The sequence below is a fragment of the Styela clava genome, chromosome 3, assembly GCF_964204865.1.
Source record: "Styela clava chromosome 3, kaStyClav1.hap1.2, whole genome shotgun sequence".
NCBI lineage: Eukaryota > Metazoa > Chordata > Ascidiacea > Stolidobranchia > Styelidae > Styela > Styela clava.
In genome coordinates, this window is record NC_135252.1 from 13,022,008 (window position 1) to 13,028,007 (window position 6,000).

Here is a 6,000-nt window from a genome sequence, read left to right on the forward strand (position 1 = left end):
CGTAACTACAGTGTACCACTCATACTGCGCATTGGTCAAATCTCGCGTTTATAACTATAATTCGACGACTCCATATTTGTTCACAGAAAATAACAAACTCGGGCACTATTCTGCAAGCCCTGCTCACGTACTGAAAATTATAAAGTCAAGTACTGTACAGTCCGGCATCATTCTCACGCCGAGCTTAACCCATTATTAGAACATGCCTAGGTTTAAATTACCAGTAGCACTATATCATTTGAAAAGTTTGCCTTAAATATCACTGATTTTTAGATAATCTTAAGACCTCCAATTTAACGTTGGGAAAGGAGAAATAGAGTAACATACTTAAACCATAACATAATCAAAGAATTATGATTGCTATTTTATAACCATACGCCTATCAAAATGCAACAATGTTTGTTGCCATTTTTTAAATTCGCATCAACATGGAGTATACCATAAAAAACACATGATATCGCCGGGCCAAGGGATCGTCCGAGTAATTACTTACCTCTTCTTCGACCGTTTTCTAATTTGATCACAGTTAATTAATAATGTGATATCGCTAATCAGTTTGAGCGGGAATGTGCGCTTCGCTTTTCTCAACCATTCACTGGAGTTAGTAATGACGAACGGTTTGTCTGTTCTGTAGGAGCTTTTCAACGTACCGTAGTCTTTAATTTTTTTTGGCGCAACATTACAACATTAAGGTAAGCAGATGTTTTTTGATAAAAAATATATATATATACTAAGTCGCTGGTACAATTCTGCTACTTTTGGTATTATGTTTTATAAATAGCGAATTATAAAACTTGAGGGGTTCCGGCAAATCAAGATTTCAAGTGTCGATAATCGCGAGATAAACAACATAATCAAAAAGGTTGAAGCAAGGAACTTCCGAGATAAAAGAACAATCTTTTATGAAATCCAATTTAAACCTAAACCAAAGTTTGATTCCCCGGTGAGACAATTTTTTTATATATATTTAGATGGGCATACAAAGTTGTACGGACTAATCAAGTGGGACTTGGTTACCCGAATAAGTTAGACTTTTTTCATTTTGCACAATGTTTCTTGTTTTATACACATTTGTAATTTGGTAATCTGTTGCATTCATAATGTGGGTCGATAGCAGTATATAAGTTCCATTCCCATACGCTCAATTGCAACCAATGTTTTAAAATGTCTTTTCGTTGTTCCTGGTACTACTATGAATATCACGTTAGCAACACCCGTTTCATATAGCGTCCAATTATTAGAGTAAATTAGTGTAAATTTCATTGTACAAAATTGAAGGTCTATGCGAATCCTTTTATATAAAACGTATTACATATATATTTTAATAAATAAAAATTGTGTGAATATATTTATTTATCAAGTATTTATATTTACCGGTAGATATACTGCATGGTTTGACAATTGTGTGGATCATTGTTGTACAAAGAAATATCGACTATAGACTGGGGAATTTACGTTTGCAAACATGCGACGATAGTCGTTACACAGGGGTAAATATTACACGCTTATGTTATATAATAGATAATCTACAGCAGGGGTGTCAAACTCGTGGGTTTGAAGGCCGCATTGCATTTTGGGAATTGTGCAAAGGGCCGCAAACAGATTTGATATATTTTGATAATGTATACTTGAAGCATATTTTAAATAGGTGTAGTTTGTGACATATACTGTGATGCAATTAAACAGTCAAATGAAGTTTTGTTATTTTCTTAAATTTTAAATACCATTTACATATTAATTTTTGCATTTCACTATTTTTGCAATTTACTGTATTTATTACAAAAATTTTATTTTATGTATAACTATCCAAAATATTTTTGAACAAAGTTTTGATAAGGAAAGAATAATACATACACTAAAAATGACTTAATCTAAATATATAGATCTAAAATTTACAATATTGCTACAGAATGAACTCAATGTTTTTTATTGAACATGTCCTGACTTTTGACATCTCTTTTGTGCCACCAGCTTACTAATATCAGGCTGAAATGATTTTACAGTATCAACTCTGATTAACGAGGTCACATGATCATCGGTTAATCTGGATCGTTGAGAATATTTGATTAATTTCATTAATGCAAAAATATTACGTTCATCATTCCATGTATAGATCAGTAAACAAACAAATTTTAGAACCAAACTTTTCCCGCCACTACCTTCACGTGGCATAGGACCGGTTGAGTTATGATTGATATTGATATTTAGTAACTAAGTATGGTATAATCATAATAGTATACAAACACATAAATATTTTCTGTTCGTAGTTGATCTTTAAAATTGTCATATTGACTGCTGAGCTTATTCTGATGATGTCTACTCATATTGTATTCTTTCATTTTACTGATAGAAACGTGAAAAATTGATCAATGCGCTTTAGAATTTTGAGAAATGCAGAAATATTGCAACTCCCCTTTTATTTAAAATTGCCACTTTTTTCATGTACTTTGTGTTTCATTTAATTCCCGTAGTGTTTTTTTTACAAGTATTCTTTTGCTAGCTTGAGGTGTATCCATACATAATTGTGTCAAATTGAAAACAAAAACATTCAATTTTCCAATGTTATAATTGTCGTTTTCTGTGTGAATAAGCAGTTTCACTTTAGGGTTTGAAAAATGTATTACATTTAGGTAACAAAATATATATTACATTTATTGTTAGGCGTTCGAGGGCCGCATTGGAAATTCTCTGGGGCCGCATGCGGCCCGCGGGCCGCAAGTTTGACACCCCTGATCTACAGCTTATCTGGCCATTGAAATAGCATATAATCTCTGGTCGGAGCCTTAGAGATAACCCGCCAAAACACTTTGAACTAGCAATATTTACCTTGTAAAAAACTTTTTATTTTATTTTAAATAGACTCCATAAATCGAATATAATTTAAGTTTATGTTCACCACCAATCAATAAACGATAATATCGGTCGGAGACCGAAGACTTATCGATCGAAACTGCGGTTTCGATTCATGGCTCTATAGTGACACCGCGTGTCTCATCACTAATTAATTAATAATTCGCTAATTATACGACATAATTTATAAAATGTTTTTCTACTTTAATTTCAAATTTGAAAAAGCGGGCCGAGATGATTCTTCAATGGCTTGTTGTGAAAACATTCTTGACGTGTTTATTTTTCAAGAATTCAATACATATAAGTAATAATTTTATCAATGCATTGCAACAGTACATTGAATTTGCTTACCCAATTGACTGGATCACTGAGACTATAGTAGGCTTTAAAATATTGTTATACTATTTTCAAAATTAATAACAGCAGGTGTTATTGATTTTATCCTTTCTATTACAGTTTTTTTTTCATTTCCAAGTAAATGAAAACTAAGGCTAACTAAAAGCTTGTTATCGGTCGTGCTCGTTGGTTGTGTCAATTTACAATAGAAAATCTATCAGGATAGTGTATTGTTTTTTGTATATTTTGTTTCAATGACACAGCTCATTTTGCTACATTTACGAATTTTCAGAATAAACAAATAAATGAAATTGAAACTAATCATATTTTTCTAGAAACAAGACAAATTTAAAAAAGAGAACAAAGCAACAAAGTAAGCGACTATAAGGAACAGTTGTTCTACTAGGCCGATTTGCATGGTAATTATTAATTGAATTATTATATTATTGATCAGTTAAGTTGAGTAAAAAAGTAGACTTTGTCAAATTTCACTTTAAAAATTTTAGAGTTCAACTTTCACTGAACTATAGCGTCTAGAAATAGATTCCCCAATTCAATCTCATTCTGAATAATAATAATACATCTGAACACCTCAGAGATTAAATTAATGATAAATTGAAAAACGAACGTTGCGACTGTGCAAAACAATCCAAATGAATTCATCTGATAAATGCCGATACAGCTGAAACATAAAACAAAGTAACCTTCCATATCTTACAGTTCACTTTCCTTCCTCCATCTTACAGACAGGGTCGGCTATAGACAATACTGCGTGCGATGGATGAAGATCCTGTGACAGCACCTAACCGATTTGGAATAAGTTAGCTGGATGCCAGTAATAATAATATTATGCAGCTTTCAAGTTTTTTTTTATTAATTCCGCTGATTTATGCTTCACACAACTGAGCCTATAAGGAGGTTTAATAGGAGTTTATGTGTGCGTTTACCATGTGAAACTGCGCTGCATTTTTGATATTTCCTATTTATTCATTTATTGTGTTGTTTTATCCGTTTATTTATTTATTTTTTTTTGTCATTTTACTTACGTTCCGTGTTAGTAGCCAGCCAGAGATACAGCGGGAAAAGTCGTTGTGCAGATATTTAGAGCAGCATTAGATTGAAGATAAAGACCAAGAGTTGTTATTGCATGGTATCATTGTAAGATACAGACGGCAAGGCGCCAATATTATTGAAACGAGTCCTATTATGGTACCGGTAATTATTAATGTACATAAGTAACCCGGATACTCCGACCCAGACTCTATCTGATGGCTTTGAGAATCTCAGAATTCAACTCTAATGCGAAATTTTAGTTTTGAACTTTTCACTCAAAATTCTATTGGGTCTCCTTTTCAACTTCCAAATATCAAACATTTTCAACTCTGGGGAAACTCTAATAATTACATATGAGTAGTTTATATACATTCCGAACTAAGGAAATGGGCGCTGTTCAAAAATTAGTGTCTCAGCATCTTAGATAGTCTATTCACAAGTCTGATATCAAATAGGCCTGTACAAGCACTTATTGAACTGTTTGTGTGAACTCATTCTCTAGGTACCACAAAAAAAGTTTTCAGCAGCAATTCACATAGCTACTGCAAACCAGGTGTAATAATATAATGGGTATATATCTGCTAATTTATTCAGCTGTTTGATCTCATCTAGAATGTTTTGAAGAATAAGTTAATTGCAAAGGACAGTTCTTTGATTGAGCTCTTGTGTCCTTCAATGAAGTGAGGACGGACGCTAAATGTCCTTTATTTCTAGCATCTATTCTGCGATAAAAGCTGCAAAATATTTAAAAGTATATATATATATATACATATTAAAAATAATAACTGCACAATATACATAACAAATTAATCTTGTAGGTCCGGGATGGCGACTCCGAAACTGGCCAACTTCAGTTGAAATGTTGCCAGTGACGACGAGCTAAGATGACGTCTCGAAGCTAATTTGTTGATGAACTGATGAATTAGGTCATTTTACACATGGTGGTGTAATGAATGTCTCAGACAAATTGCAAGACGCAAGTAGACTGTCATTGCTTTTCTGGGATAAATTTCTTAGTACCAATGGCTTTTTAAAACGTCGCAAAGTGCCTGGAAATATTAACAATTTTTTGCCTGCTTTATCCGGAAATTTTTTTGTTGAATGCTGAGGAATTCTCGACGGTTTCATCGCCCATTAGAAAAAGTTTTATTACCAACAAAATTATTTGCGAAAGTTTCCATTCTGTATATAATTTAAGAATGTTGAATATTTCAGAATGTGAAATGCCAGTCTAATATTGTAAAATGATCATGCATTAAACAGCTTTGGGCTCGGCAGCTTTGTCACTTTACCCTGTTTTTTGTTCGAGTTGATGGCAGCGGCATATGTAGGAGGAAGTTAATCTCGAGGGACCTCTATAAAGGTTTTGAAGAGACGCTGACACGGGAAAGGGTAAAAATATGTAACAATTATCTGATTTGTTCCGTTCATTCCATTTATCTTGACTAAGGAAGGATATACAACTATGTGCTTTCGACATTAGTAACCTAACTTACGATAAACCGAATTTAAACAAACAGGTTGAAAAATTAGTGGTGGGACAATAGCAGGATATTCCGAGGAAATTTCAATACTCTGAAAAGCGCCAATCGTTAAATGTTTACGTAGAATTTCGCAATATATTAAAGTTATATATTGTTAAAAAGCGTCAGTCATTAAATGTTTGAGTAGCATTCCGCTGTATGTAAATTAACACACTTTTAAAAAGCGCCAGTCGTCGTGATTAAGTAGCATTTCGCCGTAACCTTTAGTACTGCCAAA

At 33.1% G+C, this 6,000-nt stretch overlaps 1 long non-coding RNA gene across 1 annotated transcript; it reads left to right on the top strand.

The window, feature by feature from the left end:
• The first annotated feature begins 561 nt into the window (after positions 1 to 561).
• On the top strand, positions 562 to 5,528 carry LOC120342562 (uncharacterized). The gene is made up of 3 exons (XR_013474918.1): positions 562 to 692; positions 3,522 to 3,605; positions 3,933 to 5,528. It is a non-coding gene; the product is annotated as an uncharacterized LOC120342562 (long non-coding RNA).
• Positions 5,529 to 6,000: the final 472 nt, after the last annotated feature.